Raw genomic sequence first — 18,970 nt, 5'->3', positions numbered from 1 at the left:
CCATTTTAAAAGACAGACACATCCGGATCCACAGTCAGGACATAGTCACTACCTACTAACAACAAACCTAACTAAATCATTCCGTTGGCCCTACCAGGAATTTCAAGACAATTATGAAAATGGAGTTCCCACTTAAATACGTGTATTTGAGACTATATTGAATTTTAGAGGGGAAGCTAAGGTCTGCAATCTTAAAAGATCTCACTGTAATGTCTCCAAGAGGAACAATACGTATTCCAGCCGGCGGCATCTAATGAGATTGTTTCCTTGGGAATGGGCATTTGTTTGTGAAGGTTCAGGAACTGGCTATGTGTGAAGGATACTGGTGCCGCATACCATTCTGATTGCAGGAAGGATATTAAGTCACTCCATGAACTCTGTGTGCAAGTCTCACTTGAATAGAAACAAAAGTATTCCCTGTGGCTTGATTTAAAAATATATTTAGCTGAGAATGAGAACCAGCTCCATATTTGATTTAGAAACTTCTTACGGTGGGGGCGTATTAGGTATATTTTCTGTTGGACATTGGGACTTTGTAAGCAATGTGAATCTGTTATCTGCAAGCTGTGCCAATCTCTCCTTATCATATTAGAAACAGCCTATCTTTCCAATCCTCTTTATATGTATCGTCGGTCATTGATTTATGTTCTTTTGGGATGATGGTTGTTTTTCATGAATTACCATCGAAAGTGGATCGTTCTTACATATGGCACTATAACCCTGTCTGTGTTTTATTTTTGAATAATTAGAAAATTTGAGGCGCCTCCTTGTTCTATATGGGGTAATGGAAAGATTGAAGCCAAGGGATTCCTAAAGGTTAAAAGCAACAGTTAGGAAACAGGAAAGAATTCCCACCCTCTAGTGATTCAGAAATCATGATGGGTTAATATACAATGTTGGGTGAGCAGATACAAAGTGATTTTTATCAGATTTGCCATACTGATAGATTGTGATTCTTCTCACAGCACATGTTATTAATGGAGCATTTGCAACATATCAGGATGTGAGAGCTGTGAATGCTGACTTACCTTTCTCTCAAAAAAGTGCTAATCGTTTGGTGCCATTTTAGATCTATTGTAAAGATGAGAAAACAGGCACATGATGCTTAGAGTCGTACAGTGGAGCTGGCCTCTGAGACTCATGCTCTTCAATGCGCTACACTGTGTGTGTGTGTGTGTGTGTGTGTGTGTGTGTGTGTGTGTGTGTGTGTGTAATGAATGTTAGATAAAATGCTGGACCTACGGTTGGGTTTTGGGTTCTGTCGTACACCAAAGATCTCGTTGGTGTACTCCATTACAGAATCCCAGTTGGCTTCTCATTGTGTGATTCCAGTTAGGTTTTACTTCTGTAGTGGGAGCAATGTGCTATGAGTTTGGGTCTGTTTGGTTTGGTTAGTACGCAGATTACTAACAACCTTTAATCATTCCATTAAAGTAAAGTTCATATAAAATTAATGTATTGTATTTGTATATCAACATCTTAAAATGACAGTCACAGCAGCAAAATTTCAGCATCTTGCTTTAGATCTTTCAAAGAAACTTTTCACTTATTAATGTCATTTGCGGCACCACGATTATGATTTCTTGTGGCTGGGGGTCGAGTACAGAGAGGAGCAAGTTGCTCTCTGATGACCTCATTCTAGTGAGCTAATCATTGAATGGCATGGGCATGATTCAACAGCAGATATGCTCATGGGAAGAGAAAACAAGGGAGAGAAATAATGGAACCCTTTGATGATGCCTGAGACCAGAATTGTTGCCCGAATCCGAGATGAATCAAGGCTTGCTTGTCTTAGGGCGTACTCCAAAACATGCACACATCGTTTCTCTAGCCTCTTATACAACTGCTCTGTAGTTAATTCCAGTTAAAAAGAGAGAGGTTTACAACAGAGTGCTGGACAGCAGAGCGAGAGCCCACCGGAAGTCACATTGCTCTGATGGCCGCCCTTTCCAACCCGCTCTTGCTTGACTCAATCTGGAAATCATCATGGCAGAAATAGAAAGGAGGTGACAGTGGTCCTCACCAGGACCTCACTAGCTCTTTCCTTCACTAGGAGGCACCGTGGAGAGAGAACAGAGGATGTGGGTGTAAGGTATAGTTAGGCCATGGCAAGAAAGAACTGGATGTTTCCCAATATTATCGTAGTAAAATATACACAACCTGAACAGCAGCTGCTTTAGAGTGTGTTGAATGGTCGTCCTCATCATGTCTGCGGCCACCGTTACCGTCCATCTTTTTCCATCTTGCTGAAACCGAAATTCTCAGTACGCCTGTTAAACACTAGCTTCTCTCCTGCCTCCCATCGGCCCTGCCTAACACTGTCTTGCTTTTCTCTGAATTATAGTGTTTTCACCAGATTTGTCTCCTTCCGAATGCTGGGTAGTATTCCGTTGTGTGTCTATACCATACTTCCTTTTTAAAAACGCAGTTACCATAATTGGTGTGCTGTAGGAGAACTGGCCTTCCAATGTCGTTATTTTAGGGTATCAAAAAATATCTTTTCATACACACACACACACACCCTACTTGCAAATTCAAGCAGATCCATAAATGTGATTATTTTTGAAGAAATCTATCATGCTTTTTATTTGAAATTCTCAAAACCATCATGACATGGCCCAGATTTCAGTAAAATCTACCTACAAAAGAAAAAAGAGGCGGGGATCCAGGCTCTGTTTAACACTGTCCATCTTTATGATAGCAGTTTCCAGGGCATCACTGGGCCTTTGCTTTTGAGTGAGCAATGTGGACAGACTATGACTTGCTCTAGAATTCTCTGTAGCCATATCAGTAATTCTTTGACTGCAAGTAGAGAAAGCTGAGGGACTTAAATCCAACTTGAGAACAACCGCAAAGGAGTCACTGCATCTCTGCCGTCTGTGGGGTCACGGGCCTCTGCTGTCTGTGGAGGCATCTCAGCCATCCGTGGGGTCATGGCGTCTCTGCTGACTGTGGGGTCACAGCATCTGCCGTCTATGGAGGCAAGGCGTCTCTGCCGTCTAATCAACTGGCGCTTCTAATTTTTCTGTTTTCTGAAGAAAGCAGTAAAGCGAATTCAGGTTTTTGTTTTGCTCTTGCTACTAACTTCTCGTATGATTTCGGGGAAGTCACAAGTCCCCTGAAACTTCTTTCAAACAACAAGGGTTGGATTAATCTCTCTGTAAAGTGCCTTCGTGTCTGAAGTTGGAGAATCCCGTGTTCTCAGGTATCCCTTGAGAAAAGGACGATTCTTACTCCAGTTTTCCGTATTGTGTTGCTCAGCATCCCCTTGCTTAGGTCTGACCCATGTGCTCTTGTTATTTATGTCCTGAGACCGTAAGAATGTGCGGTCTGTGCTCTATTTAAATGTTGTAATTACTATAATTATAGAGGAACTTTTTTTTTCCCTCAGGGGTCCTGGCCTTAATGTGACATTGTTGTCATGTCCAGCTGATATCAGGGGTGTGGAAAGTAGAGAATGTCTGTGTGTGCTCTTGTGCTCACCACAAGATTTCTATGCTTGATAAGAACAGAGAATTCAGAAAATCTCACTGCTAGGGAAAGTAGCGGGAGCTGGGCTTTCGTTTTTCCTTGACGTTTAATCTCAGATGAATTTAAACAGACACAGTGACAGCCCCAAACTTAACTAAAGTGGCGCATGCTCAGTCCCCAGCTAATTCCAGCGGGTGTGAGTGGCATATTTTCTCTCCCTCATTACTCTGTCAAATGGCATCTTGGGAATTTGCCCAACCTAAGTGGTGAGCACTGCCTGTCCCCGATGAGTGAGGACCCTCACCCACCGCACCCCGACTGAATAGTGTCAGCCTAAATTAAACCATCATTTGTTCCCCTGAAGTATTTGGTCCTCTCTGAATCACAGGGTGAATGTGACGCAAAGGAACAGAGGAAGCACAGAGAACAGGCTGGGAATGCCGTCGCCCATCCATGTTGCCCAAGCTTCTTGAAAAAGAGAGTGTGGCAATTGGCATAAGTCACATTTTCTAAATCAGAGCCTGTTTCTCTTGAGTGGGGGTTGCTGGAGGGCCTGTACAGAGAGGGTACTATTTAACCACAGTTACAGGAAAACAGGCTAGTGGCTTAAGCCAAAAACTTCAGACAGTGTTTAGAACTTTACTACCTAGTAGAAAGAAAAATGTGAAGGTCAACCAGTATACCCCAGAAAGAAGTTAGAGAAAGAGAGATATGCTTATGAACATAAAGACCATGTGCCTATAGCCCCAGGTTGCTGCTCCTCACACAGCCTACCTTCAAGCAGTTCTCAAGTCTGGATTCTGTGGCAGTACTTTAAGGAAAAGGGGATTCATTTTCTCATCTCCACACATCTCCTCCCCCCCCCCCCGCCCCCGCCCCCCCCCCCCCCCCCCCGTCAACTGTACTTTAATTCCTAGTCAAATCTATGATTAGTGTGACCAGCTCTTACACATTGAGAATCCTCCTTTTTCTGGGTAACTTAATTATGGGCAAGACAGGAGCACCGATCACCCTCCCAAGTCAGCAGCTCAACATGGATAGCCCTAGCAAATGTCAATGGATGATCCAAAACAGCTAAGCTTCCAAAGAGCAAATGGCAAGTGAACTTCAGCAAATCTCTCCTAGAAAGGGGGACGATGTGGGTGGGGGTTTAAAAGAGAAATGTCGTTAACCAGGATATATTCTGCCTCTGCATTTAGTTATGAGAATACAACAAAGAATATACAAAAAGACAAAGCCAGCCATGAATCACATGCCAGATATTTGGATAAAACAGAGATCATTTAAAAATCATTTGCCATTTGCCTGGGGGCAGCAGGAACATGAGGTGGGTGGGGAAAGGTACCACATGTTAGTTGGCATAGTCTGTAGAAGATACAACTCAATAGGATCATGAGAGAGAAAAAAAAATTCTGACAGAAAGAAAAATGCTGGTTAATTTGTAAGAGAAAATCAAGAAGCATTATTACATGGAAGTATAAAATACACAAGGTCCCAAATAGCTATTAAAAATGGGCCACAAATTGGACTTCAACTTTCCAGTGTCTAAGAAAGGAACAGAGAGGAAAACACAGTCAAGGGATGCCGTTCCAGGTCCATAAGGTAAAAACACGTGCCACAGCTTCTCGTGGGACTTGATGTTTGGAAGAATTTCCTACGACAACTGCATCTGAGAGTAACGGATCATTTATTTCCTTGAAAAATTCATTTTGGATTTATTTTACACGTGTGTGTGTGTGTGTGTGTGTGTGTGTGTGTGTGTGTGTGTGTGTGTTTTGCCTGCATGTATGTCTGTACACCACATGCGTTGCCTGGTGCCTGTGGAGGTCAGGAGAGGTCATTGGATTCCCTGTAGTTGTGGTCTGTTATGAGCCACCATGTAGGTGCTGGGAACTGAGCCCCAATGCTCTGCAGGAGTAACAAGTGCTCTTAACCACTGGGCCAGTTCTCTAACCCCATCATTTATCTCTTTTACCTGGCGGTGGCCTTAGGGCCACCACAACGAGTTATAACTCGATAAAAGTATCTGGAGAGGGGTGAATGGATGAGACAGGGGTTAGGCACAGTCTTCTGACTTAATTTAGAAGGAACATGGAGACCATGTAGAAACAGGGCTCCCAGGTTTGTGCTGTAGGGCAGGAGTCCCATTAGATGGGTATTCCAGCGGCAACTGTTTCTGTAGTTAAGTAATTTGGGAAATGATGCATCTTTTTTCCTTTCCTGAAAATTCATATACCTCGAAGGCTCAGAGAAACTCTGCTGCAGAAAGCAGTTTGTTCAAACTGCCGTTCTTTGTTAGGAAACCACTTTGCACCAGATACTGGAAATGGACATCTTCCAGTTGGAAAACGGGTTGAGGCCAATTCGTGTCCTGCAGTCTGTTCAGATAATTCTCTTCATATTTCTGGCATGGATCTGGCAATACCTAGTTAGAAGTTTTGTATTGTTTTGTTTTGTTTCCTTGAAGTGTGACATTGCAATATTCTGTTTTAAAAAATAGCCAATTCCACGTCTTTTAAATTTTTGTTCATTAAATTTTTTCATATAGTATATTTTGATCATATTCTTTGTCTTCCCTTAACTCCTCCTAGATTCTCCTCTGCATCACACTACCCCCTCAACTTCATTTACTCTCTTTAAAACAAGCAAACGAACAAAGGAAGCAGGGGAAAAAAGGAAACTCAAAACAGACGAACTAAAAAAGAGAAAGACAGAAAAGAAAATTCAACCGGGTAGAGGCAAGCTAGCCATCTTCTTTTTTTTAAATTAAAACAATGAAATGCAGATTCTATTCTGAGTAGACAGCCCCTGCTCATGTGTTGAATAGAAAATTGAGAGTGTGTTTGAGCAGTTATTAATTACCACAACAGTATAACCAGTCCCAGAGAAGCCTAAATCTAAGTGCTGATGAGCCAGAAGTGGGCATAGGCTGCTCTCTGGCTTTGGGTTGATCTAACTAAAGTCTTGGATGGATTCTGAAGGGGTCTGGCATTTCTGTAGCTAACTGAAGATGTTCTAGGATTGCCTAGAAGTTGAATCCTCACCCACAGGGAAGCTCCGAGTGGCCCTAGAGCAGTATCCAACTCTCCACGGCTCTAGGTGAGGATTCACTGAAACCCAGGCCCTAACGGGTGGTACCTATCACTTTCTCAGTTTATGGTCCAGAAATCTCTTTGGTTACAGTGAGTGGATGGTGTCCGGCCCTTCATGATCCCAAGGCCCTGTGTGTAAAGGAGAAGAAGTATGCAGAAGAAAGGGAACTGGGCAGAATATAGGCAATTTTAATCAGTAAAATCTATTGAACCGAGTTTATAAGCAACTTGTGAATTCCCAGAAAGCTTCCAAATACGTTCTTAGGATATTTTCCTCTGCTGGCAAAGACTTTGCATTTGAACATTTGCATGATGCATGGTCCTTTTTAAACAGATATTCACAATATATCAAAACTCTACAAAGGAACGCATGAAGTAACTTCCCAGCTAGTCTGGTGCTCTTTCATAAAGTCATATCAGACTACAAAGTCTCTGCAGAAAGAGACCATCTGGGTTAGGACACATCACTGGGAAGATTTATGCACCCGTGTTTGAAGAGACATAAATCCCCCCCCAACTTAGCATCTAAAGGAATTCAAGTAAGAACTTGGGGTGAAAAATGACTTTAAAGATGCAGAATATGCTGCTGCTGTTAGATGAAGGAAATCAATGGGAATAAATCCAAACTATCTGGCCATACTGACAAATGATTGCTCGTAAAGTACAGGAATCCATTTTAAAGATTCTCAAGGAGGCAGAGCTGCCCGAAATAGAAATGATTTGCGTTGCTCCACCTGCCAAACAGTCTGAGGAACACTGCAGTGAAATTGCGTACAGCGGGATTGGCCAGTTACCACGTGCCTGACTCAGGCCGGTGTTTTGAAGTGTGGAAAAACCACACATATGGATGGTATGAGCCTTTGATTCAGTGTTGGGTTTCTGTAAGTGAACAGTTGCGCTTCACCTACAAAATAACATGCTAGGGAAAGTTTGTATAGCCGTAAAGTCATGTTTTCCTCATAGAAAATTTTACTATCGTGGAATTATTTACAATATTTCAAGTTCTGTAAGACTCAGGAAAGAATGTCAAACCTGGCAGTGGTTTCTAATACTCATCCGAATAAAATGCCTTTTAAGATTTTTTTTTGTTATTTGTATTTTGGTGTCTGGCCTGCATGCATGTGTGTACTATGTGTGTGCTGGGCCAATGGAGGCCCAAAGCCCACGTTGGTTCCCCCTGAGACCGGAGCCACAGATGGTTGTGAGCCACCACATGGGTGCTGGGAAAGAGAACGCACGTCCTCTTCAAGAGCAGCCAGTGCTCTTGATCACTGAGCTGCCTCTCTAGCTGCAGAACCGGAGTTCTTAAGAGAGAAACTTAGGGAGCCCACCCGACACTTGGAGGGACACAGAATATTTCCCATTATATGCACTTCTCAAAATAGACACTGAAACCTGTTAAAAGCCCTCGTCAGCAGGACTTCTGTAAGCTGTGTGTTGTGATTGTCCTGTTCATGGTCATCAAGCTGCCTCCTTCACCATGGACGTCCTGGGTCAGAGGGCCTGTGAACCTCCTTTCCCGCAAACTGGTGGACCCGTTGTGCTCGAGGCCTGTGGTCTGTGGCAGACAGAGCTGCTTAGGCGTTTTTATGGCTGGCTTCCTAGAAGAAGACTGAGGAGAACCTTGGCGAGAAGCAGGGGAGGCAGCCCTGACTCACACGAGTCCTGAGGATGATTTGCCCTCATGGGGGCGCCTCTGCTGCTCTCCCATCCATTCAGTGGGACCACCCAAACTTTCAAAACCTACAGTCTGGAACCCCTGCAGGCCTTGGTGGTTATGTACCTTGAGGTGAATCTCTCGTCCTAAACCTGCCCAGCAGGGTGGCCTAATGAAGTTTCTTAAGAGTTGGGGTGGGCAGAGTGAAGCTCTGTAACTGCAGCTGAGTTATTAAAGGGATTAAATGAGGGATATGATTAATCACAGAACACAGTGCCTAGATGTTTGATATAAGAAAGCAGATACTGAGCCTCCATGTACATAAGACCTGTCAAGTTACGGTCAAAGAATGTGCCATGTTTACTGGAGCGGTCGTACGTAATGCCATATGTGTCCCCAGAAAGTGACTGTCCCCAAATTCTGAGTTATAAAACAAGAATTTGGTGGTCTGTCTTTCTTTTCTTTTCTTTTCTTTCCTCCTTTTTTAAACTATAGGGAAAACTATTATTACCCCTCCCAGTTGTAGTTTTCTTTGGTTAGTAATGATACTCTCCATTGCTCTGAGCTGGCCTGAAATGATTAGTGCAGGACCAGGTTTCACCTCCTATAGACAACGGCAAAGCCCAGGGGCCATGTCTCCTGGGCAGTAACAGAGGCATTACTTGATACGGAGTATCCCTGACTCTTGACATCACATGTGACAAGTTCTGAGCCTGGGAGAGGACTGAAGCCTCAGGAGTGGTGTTGTGATAGAGTGAAGGTCTGCGGGGTAAGCGGTTGGAGGAGGAGGTCAGATCAAGGCCTGGGAGAAGGAAGATTCATTCATCAGTAACAGCGAGATGTTGTGCCTGGGACATCTGGGGGTAAATTGCAGCGTTTTTTAAATAAGGATCTTTTAATTCGTTACTATTGATGCCTCTCCAGAGCATACGGTGTCCGCAGTAGGAAACTCACCCAACCTGGACAAGGGATGGCGTGAGTCACCCGAGTCTTCTGGATCTAAATCTCCTCTTCCATGACACAAATTGTCAACAGATCACTTGGTGACTGGTGTTGGGGAAAGGTATGCACATGGATTAATAACCAAGGGAGTCATATAAACTTACAGTCCATGCTGATGCTGCTAATGGGCTGTATTTGTTTGGGGATGGGAGGGAGGGCTGCCATAACCAAGTACCACAGACTGGGTCACTTAGACAATAGAAATTTGTTCTCTCATCATTCTGGAGTCTAGAAATTTGTGAGCAAAGTGCTGGGAAGTTGGTACCTTTTTGGGTCTCTCAGCTTCTAGATGACCATCTCCTCGGGTCTCTCAGCTTCTAGATGACCATCTCCTACCTTGGCCTTCACAATTCATCCCCACGTATGTCTGTATTCTAATCCTGTCTTGTTAAGACAACAGGCAGAGGGGACCAGAGTCTACTTCTGCCACCTCATTTCATGCCCACTGTCTCTCCTGTCTCCGGTGAGAGTCACACTGTGAGGAACTTGTGACATCAGCATACAAATCTCAGGAACACGGGATTCAGACCGTAACACTGACCAAGTCTACATTTCCCGGTTGTGTCCGTCACATTAACAAATAGCAGAAAGGTCATTTGTGCTGTGTGTCCATCGGGCTCTGCCACCATCATTCTCATCATTCAACAACACACAGAGCCATCGTGAGGGCGTCTCACATGCACTGAGCACCCCAACGCACAGACTGGAAATCTGAGGCTCACTGAGCACAAGTGGAAATTCCCCACCTGACCTCAGGATGCAGTCAGTGGCTGTTCACTGGAGACACTGTATGAGCTTGCCCTCTGGCATGAGAGACATAAATGAACAGCTAAAGCTGAGGCTGCATCCCCAAAGAGATCTCCTCATGCATATGTAAATATTTCAAAACCTGCAAAACAAATGGAAATCAGAGACACTCCTGGGCCTACACATTTCAGATTAAAGCCACTGGGTCTGTAGCCCCTGGTTTTCAGAAGAGGATCCTGGGAACAGTGACTACAAATTGAAAGACTCAATCTTAAACACTTCCTTGACCCCCTCCTTCCAAATCAGTGTGACTTCTTGAACTAATGTTAACTTTCAGATTTTCAGTTTTACAGGAACTTCCCAATCCCGAATGTTCATGCAGAGGAACATTCTGGGGAAGAACACGCAAAAATGAACATAAGCTTTGCTTTTAAAATTCATTTCTTTTTGTTAATTTTAAGGCTAGTGTGAGAAGCCGTAGGCTTCAGCACGGCGGCTGCTACATCTGCATGGTTATACTTGGCTGTCATTGTCCCCTCCCCCACTGTCCGCAGCTCTGTCCCTTTCCCATGTCCCCTTGTTTTCCTTCTTCCCAGTTAGGTCCCCCTTCTGCTGTCTGATCAAATGGATTCCATCGCCCTCTCTGTGTCTCGCCTCCCTGAAAATCTGGTTCCCTCCTCCCATGGGCTGCTCGGTAGTGTCAACTGATACACCCAAACACACACGCACATACATACACACATACATGCACCTGCACACACGTGCACACGCATATGCACACATACATACACATACATACACATACATACACACATTCACATACGTGCACATATACATACATACATTGTCTCTCTTACACACACACACACACACACACACACACACACACACACACACACGCTGTCTTAGGCAGGGTTGCCATTGCTGTGATGAAACACCATGACCAAAGCAGTCTGGGTAGGAAAGGGTTTATTTGTCTTATGCTTCCACATCATTGTTCATCACTGAAGGAAGTCAGAACAGGAACTCAAGCAGGGCAGGATCCTGGAGGCAGGAGCTGATGCAGAGGCCATGGAAGGGTGCTGCTTACTGGCTTGTTCCTCATGACTTGCTCAGCCTGCTTTCTTATAGAACCCAGGACCACCAGCCCAGGGATGGCACCACCCACAATGGGTGGGGCCCTCCCCTATTGATCACTAATTAAGAAAATGCCCTACACGCTTGCCGACAGCCCAATCTTACAAGGCATTTTCTCAGTTGAGGCTCCCTCCCCTCTGATGACTCTAGCTTATGTCAAGTTGACATAAAACTAACAAGCACATAAGCACACATGCACACACTCACACACACACTTCTAATCTTGGTACCACCTATAAGGGAAAACAATATTTTTCTGATTCTGACTTCCTTTGCTCAATTGGAATGATTTTCAGTTTCATCCATTTGTTTGTAGATGTCTCAATTTCATTTTTTGTTACAGCTGAATGAAAGTCTATGGTGTGTGTGTGTATCGGGTTTTCACTATCCATTCATTTATCGATGGATATCTAGGCTAGTTTTTTTTTTCCCCATGGCTGTTTTGAACAGTACAGCATTAAACATGGATGTGAAGCATCTCTGCTGTATGTTCACTCTGAGTCCTTTGAGTAGATACCCAAGTGGTACGTGACTATATAGTCACGTGGTAGTTCTAGTTGTATTTCCTGCAAGGCCCTCCAAATGATTTACACAGTGACCACAGTCTTACCTTCCTGCCAGTGGTAAATCAGGGTGGGTGTGCCTTTCCCCACGTGTCCAAAAGCATTGTTGTCGTCTGTTTGTGACGTTTGTTGTCATTACTGGTGACAGTCAGTCAGTCTCCTTGGACTCAGATGGAACCTCAGAGCAGTTTTAGTTTGCCTATCCCTGGTGGTTGAGGATATTGAATATTTCTCAAGTTGTTATTGGCCATTCATATCTCTTTTAAGAACTGCTGCTCAGTTCGCCAGCTCATCTATTGATTAGGTGGTTTGGAGCTTTTTGCTGTTTAATTTTTGCAGTTCTTTCTAGAACCTAGATATCGACCCCCTGTTTACTGTGTAGTCAGCAGAGATTTATGCCCAGTTGACAAATTAAAAACTAAGTTATCGGTTTTCTGTGCCAATTCTAATAAGTTTTTCCAAGATTTTAATTGCTCGTTTCTCTTAAGGGCTTCATTCCAGTTAATTGAAGAATATTCTTTGTATTTCTTGACTCCTTCAGCTAAGAGAGATGAAATAGGAATATGATATTGAGATTTATTCTTAGAAATAAATGTATTGACATTTTGACAGATAGACCTTATGGAAGCTTCTACTTCATTGATGTTATAGAAAATAGATTCTTTTAATCCCCTCCAGATAGACGTCCGTAAGAACAGAGAATCAGTGGGCCCAGCCCTTTATGTGCATTATAACAACGTTAATTTTGAGCCCTGTAAAAACCTTGTTTTATAGGATGCAGTATTTGAAGTCTGCGCATGGCTTATAATGAACCCTGGAAGGCTACACAGATCCTCTTAGTGGTGTGACACCTGGGGGAGCGATTCCACGCGTGTTGTCTTGTGGGATAGATACATAGACGTGTCAATTGGTCTCAACATCACTTATTAGGAAGTTTTGCTCCCCCATATCTGTTTTTCTGAGACCTAACAAGCCATACGCAACTTTTCCTTTTTTCACATGTCTCTGAAAGCTAGGGAGTAGGGTGGAGCTGGAGTCGGAACCAGCTTGCTTTCTCCATGTTCGCTGTGTGTGGTGTCTTCAGCATTAGGATCATGCCATCAAGTTCTGGAGAGTAACCGATAACATTGGCAATAGCCTGTACTGTTTGAGGGCCTGTGGGAGGGACCCCAGTGACCAACGACCCCGGAGGAAGTAGTCACTCCCATCTCTGGTGTTTTTATTTGTTAGCCTGTGGTGTCCAGGAGGGGCACTGTTGCCCCGTTCCAGGTTTAAATGTTTCTAATCTCATTTTCTCCAAGTCATTGCTTTGCAAATGGAATTCTGTGCAATGGAAAAGCACGTTTCCGTGACTGGCTCTGTGGCGAACTAATATAAACTCACCTGCTCGAATCAGGAAGCCTGGCAGCACGCAGCTGCGATGGTAAAACATTAACCAACTGCCAGGGTAGAAATCATTTCAGAGTCCACCTTTTCCTCCTCCCTCACCTCCTGCTTCACAGCTACATTTTTCACAAGGCCTTCTATTTCTGTTTCCTTCGCCCGAGTCTTTTTCCTGTCATTGTTGGTTAGAGCCTTTCAGAGCCTGCCCTGGACCCTGTAGCTTCTACCCACTGAAGCGCATTGCTTTGTCACGTGACACCGATAACGGTGTGGGGTGCAGACAAGTTCTTTTCAGCTCACCAGCCTGTCAGTCACTCTTCCTCAGCCTGCTTGAGTCTGTGCAGATGTACCCAGAGCCTGGGGGCGAGCCCTGCCTCTTCACATTCTCAGGAGATCAGTCCAGTAAAAAGACTTAGGGTCCCACGCGGAGAGACAAGTGGCCTGTGAAGTTGATTAACGTCTGTATGCACGAAGACATTCAGGCCTGGGCCAGCCATTTGCTCTTGATATTTCACATCATTCTTAAACTTTGGAGGGTTTGTCATTTGTGAGTATAGCAACAGTCCTGTTACAGCTACCTTTCCGGAGCCTTCCCCAGGATAATCCAGCAATTGTTTTCAAAGGATCTAGCATGGTTAGGTATGGTCCTCCTCCTGAGTTTTCATTAAGACCCAAGAGCTAAGTTTACTCATCTGGAAAATAAACATAATCAGTCCTCACACCTTGGGACTCACCCTGTCCCTTTCTCAGGTGAGTAAACAAAGGCCCCAAATGAACTTTCCTCAAGTCCTACAACCAGTGAGTGCTGGAGCTGCCCTCCGAACTCGAGTCTGGATGAGTGAGGAGCCCATGCTGCTTACCACTGCACAACCCCATCCGTCTCCTAATTATAGGTGGGCATTGTTTACTTGGAGCCAAAGATGGTTTGAGCATTTATTCATCATTATAGACACAAATGACCTCCTCCCCTTTCGAGCTCCCACCCCACCCCCAATCGCTGGAGAACCTCATTCAGCTGCAACCCGCAGCAGAGCCTTGTGACCGTCCTATACTAAGGCCCTCCCACTGCCCTGCCAAAGCTGGCTGCTCTTTATCAAGAACTCTGTGTCCAAAGTAAATGTCAGGGCAGCAGGATTTCTTGCCAGAGGCCGGAATCTCGCGTGGTTAGGTAGGCTCTGGCCCAAAAAGAGGGGAAGGACAGATTTCCTCCACCCTCACCCTGATTCCCCACTTCCAACCCTTCAAAATGCTGCCTTTCTCCCTCGAAAGTGCCTGGGTGGTGTACCCAGCCTTCCCCCACACTTCCTCCAAGGCTCTGGGGCTGATGTGCCCTCACAGTGGGTCTTTTCAGACGGGAGCTGGTCACGTGGGACCTGAATCAGGCCTGTGCTGATCTGGGCACAGTGGGTCTCAAAGTCCTCAGCTCTGTAATTCCGAGAAAGAGTGGTTAAAGAGGGTCCTGATTTACGCACGGGAAGAAGTCCCGTGTGGAGGTCCCTCCATCCCCCTGCCCCTGCATATTGGACAGTTCTGACCTGAGACCAAAATAGTCCCAATTGTAGCTGCAGAACAGTAGCTCGTCAGAAGAAATGATTGGGGTTCTGCCAGCCTTGGCTGTTTGTGAAATTTTGCCAGAAGCAAAACAGGATCAAAAAATAATAAACAGACCCCTCCCCTGCTGCACAACTGCTCTTTCTGTCAGGAGCCGGCCGGGTTGCAGATCACCCAGGGAAGGGGAGTCATAAGCAGAAAAGGGTAATTTAGGGGTGTTCACTTGCACGCAGCTTGAGATTTTTCCAGACCAGTCAGGGTTCTAAGGTGACAGACAGTGCCAAGGAATGTCTGTCTTTCAAACACAAGTTCCCTGTAGCCTGGAAACATCCACGGGGTGGAAGACCCATCAGGAAAACAAAGGAGTGATCAGGGAGGCAGGCAGCCTGGGTTCGAGGACTCCAGTGCTTTCCGGTCACCCCAGTGCTTCGGTTTTTTCTTTGTTAATTGGGAGGACCAGCTCCTGCTCACCAGCAGCATTACTGAGGGAGAAAAAAAAATGAATGAAAAAAATTAACTGAGGTGAATGTGTGGTACTCCACTTCTGGGGTGGCTCCGGAGTAGGGGTCTCTGCTATAAGGATGATGGGACTTAATGCAAACACTGGAGCCCTGTAGAACATGGTTCCACTCTTCACTGTCCTGGGTTAAGCACAAAGCTTGCTTCTCTTCCAAAAAGAATGATTCACAGCATCCCCAAGGACCTGGGAAGAATGTGCCACTCTAGCTTTGGTTTGTTTTAAATTGGTTCCCGAGGCTACTAATTCTCAGCTTCTTTTAAAATTGTTTCACAGGCTTGAGGTGTGATGAGTGACTGATTTTCGTTCATTACGGTCATTGCAAACTCAAATTTCCCCCTCTCATTTTTCCTGAGTCCTGAAGAGTCAAGAGTATTATTTTGTGTTTTTATTTGACTAAGCGTTGTTTCATCCTTAATGAATAATTTCCTGGAACCATGAGCAAAACAAAACCTTTTACAGTGGAAGATGTTGTGTCACAGCTTGAGGGACTGTGACAGGGCCAGGTGAGGTAAATGACAGGCTTTGGGTTTATGGGAGGCCGGCTCACTTCCCAAGACTAAGCGTTTGTGCAGTTAGCTGGTCCTTTCAGAACGATAGTCAGTCATGGCCTTCCAAGCTGGAGGTCTTCAGGCGTGCTCTTAGCTCATTGTTGCTTGTGGGACTTTGAGGGGACAAGGAGGCCGGTGTCACACTGCCCAGCTGGTAAGAAGAGTGGAAGCATGGGGCGCACACTGTGTAGACACAGCCCATTACTCACTCGGCTTTCCATCGCTTCAATGTCAGTTTGATTTTGCGTGGTTTAAATATTTGCATGCTTACGCTGATGGTTGGGTTTCAGGAGTGGGGTGCCTACTTAGCGAGACGTGAATGACATCTTTGAAAAGTACACCTGGTCACGGTTTGGAAAGGCTGTATATCCCGAATGAAGTGGAATTGGAGGGAGAACTTGAAGACCGAAGGGGACTGTTTGACGGGGGAATACCTAAACTCGTGGCTTGCTAAAACTGCTTACTCCACCAGAAACGAACCCTTGGAGTTTCCTGACTTCTTCCCTGCTCTCAAGCGTGAGAATAACCTCCCTCCACCTCCACACAGATGCCCACAATGCCTCTGGGTTTCCCAGCAGCTTTGGCTTTAGCAGAACACTTTGCTCCTTCATAGCTGGCTCTGCCTGATGGCTAGCCATTTCAGTAAACTAGCATGTTTTTGATTGATGTTAGCCATTTGACTTGGGTGCTCTGAAGACTTCAAAATCTTGATTTAGCACACTTCTCAGAGAGGCTGAAATTTTTAGTTTGTAGGCAATATGCTTAAAGAGACACCAGCCTTGTTATTTCCCAGACAGGAGTCAAAATCCAAGTCTCAGCACTTCCTAGCTAAGAGATCTTGAGTAATTCCCATGATTCCCTGGAAACTTGTTTCCGCATCTAAACTGTAAAGAATGATAATAACAATAATGGCCACTCCATGCAATTGTGTGAATAAAGTATTCCCATGCCTGCAAAGTGCTTGGTGAGGCACCTGCACCCATATGGATGCTCACTGTAGAAAGAAAAGAAACTATGGCACTAACAATAAGCTGCAAGACCCATTCTATGGTGAGTCAGCTACTCTCAGGGCAGATCAAAAGCCAGGCTGTTCATTACTATCTCAAGTGGAACTTCAGACCACTGCCATGGTGGACCTAAAATTGACCTGTGTAAAATGCCTCCGGAGAAAGAGAACAAATACAAGAACAACTTAGAAACTGCACTTTCAAGCAAGGAATTTCCCAGTCAAATGGTTTTATCTCTGCAAGTACAGAGCTGTCAAAGTATAGCTCAAATAGGTAATACATTTTGTGCTTAAACCAACGAGGCCAAACCATGTAAGTCCAGAGCTGAACTTGAACTCCGGCTTGAAGACAGCAGAAGAATACTTAACATTTGATGATGGGTCAGAGATCAAGCCTACCTTCCCCAAATGCAGCACTGGTCCCTCAAAATATTTACCTGGTTAGTTGAGAACTCTAGTACCGCTTGGTGGGATCAGCCCAGGGGAAGCATGTCCCACCTGCCTTCCCCTACTTTCAAGTTTGCAGCTAAAAGACCAGAGACTGCCCGGCTAACATTGACAATCTGTCTTCAAAGCTTAGGATCCCCTTGGCTTCTTTTCAAAGGCAGCCTTTCAAGTCTTCTGTGTTTACTAAGTTCTGCTAAACTCAAAACGTTGCCTATCTGTGTCGTAACCCACTCGACTGGCTTACCAAGAAATGAAGTCTTTTCGTTTTCATATAGGATGCGTAGTCAGCCACTCACTCGAAATGGTTTATAAAATGCCTACTTTAGCCAAGTGCCTTGGCGTGTAGCCACACATCATCCACACTGTGGGTGAACCTGGAACATGTTCCACAAAGAGTTGGAGATAAACGGTCACGGAGAGAGAGAGTGGGGCATCATGGCAGGCTCGGTTCGTGCGTCGCTCTTGTGACTGTGCTATTTTGTTGCTTTGCTTCAACTTCCGGCCACTTGACAGAGAGCAGCCACGCTGGCATTACTGCAGGACAGGAAGTTTGATTCTTCCCAGCTGCCGGGAGAATCCTCAGGTTAAGGCTTCAGAACATTGTCCCCCCATTCATTGGCCATGTGTCTTAGAATCAAGGCAACAGGGCTCTGGTCTAGAAAAATGGACTGCCCCGCTTCTTTGAAAATCATAGTGTCCTTGAAGAGCGGGAGCCTACCCTCTCTCGAGAGCTCACCTCTGTGTGGCCGCTGCTGTACTAGCATTTGTATTTCTCCTGGAAGAGCTATAGGACAGTGGCAAACTTCTCATGAGATCCATTATAGTAATTTCGGTGACTAGCGCAAAAATCAGGAGGCACTACCTTTTAGCACTAAACATAATTGTTTCCTGTATCATTTATACTGTTGGAATGTGTATTAATTATCGTCACCGCAACCAAATGACCAACAGAAACAACTTGATGGAAGTGCCATTGACTTGGGCTCCTTGTTTCAGGGCTTCTTATGAGGCAGAATGCCATGGTGTCTGGAGCTTGTGGCTGAGGAAGACTTTTCAGCTCATAACAGACAGGAAGCAGGGAAGGACAATGGCTCAGAGATAACATGCCCCCCAGCCCTTCACCCAGTGACCTATTTCCTCCAGCTAGGCGCTACCTTTTCAGTTTCTAGCACATCTCAACATACCCTTGCCACCAGAGAACAAACATTTCACACATGGCCCCCAGAGCCTATTTCACATTCAACACTAAGAAAACCCTTGACCAGAGTGAACCGTGCACAGGATGTTGACTAGTGCGGTGTGATGCAATAGTCATATAAACAGGATTACTGCTCTCAAGGAGTTTGCCACCAAGTCAGATAAGACATGTAAGCTGTCTTGAGTATGGACAGTTCAGGGGAGGGTGTGATTCCTGGTGACTAATGGGCTCACACCACAGGCACTGTCGAGGTAAAAGTGTGCACAGTCACCAAGGTGGAGAGGGGAAAGGTCACTGGGCTGAGCTGCGGGAAATAGCCATGCTGCCACTGGTCAAAGGTCACAGGGAGTACCCAAAGCAGAAGAGGAGAACGAGCCAGAATGTATGACTTGACTGTGAGCTAAATTCAGTGCAATACACAGGATGAGGCTGGGTGCCCGACAATGAGTCCATAATGAGGAGCAACTAAAAGAGCCTAAGTACACAAGGAGACTTCAGAGAGGTGGATTCGAGAGCACGGAAGTGACGTGGTCAAGTTAATGGACCGGGCATGCATTTCATAAGGCCTTGCCTTAGCATGGGAAATAACCATCTCATTTCCTCCTTGTACCGTGCACTATGGGCGGTCTCACTGGAAATTAAGAAGCT

At 45.1% G+C, this 18,970-nt stretch overlaps 1 protein-coding gene across 5 annotated transcripts in view; it reads left to right on the top strand.

The window, feature by feature from the left end:
* The window catches only part of Stard13 (StAR related lipid transfer domain containing 13), a 394,637-nt gene that overhangs the window by 232,675 nt on the left and 142,992 nt on the right, over positions 1-18,970 (top strand). The window lies entirely within an intron of this gene.

This window comes from Peromyscus californicus, unplaced genomic scaffold, assembly GCF_007827085.1.
Source record: "Peromyscus californicus insignis strain IS unplaced genomic scaffold, ASM782708v3 Scaffold_2__1_contigs__length_46816999, whole genome shotgun sequence".
NCBI classification, from domain to species: domain Eukaryota; kingdom Metazoa; phylum Chordata; class Mammalia; order Rodentia; family Cricetidae; genus Peromyscus; species Peromyscus californicus.
The sequence above is the reverse complement of the archived record's forward strand: the minus strand, read 5'-3'. Positions and strand labels throughout refer to the sequence as shown.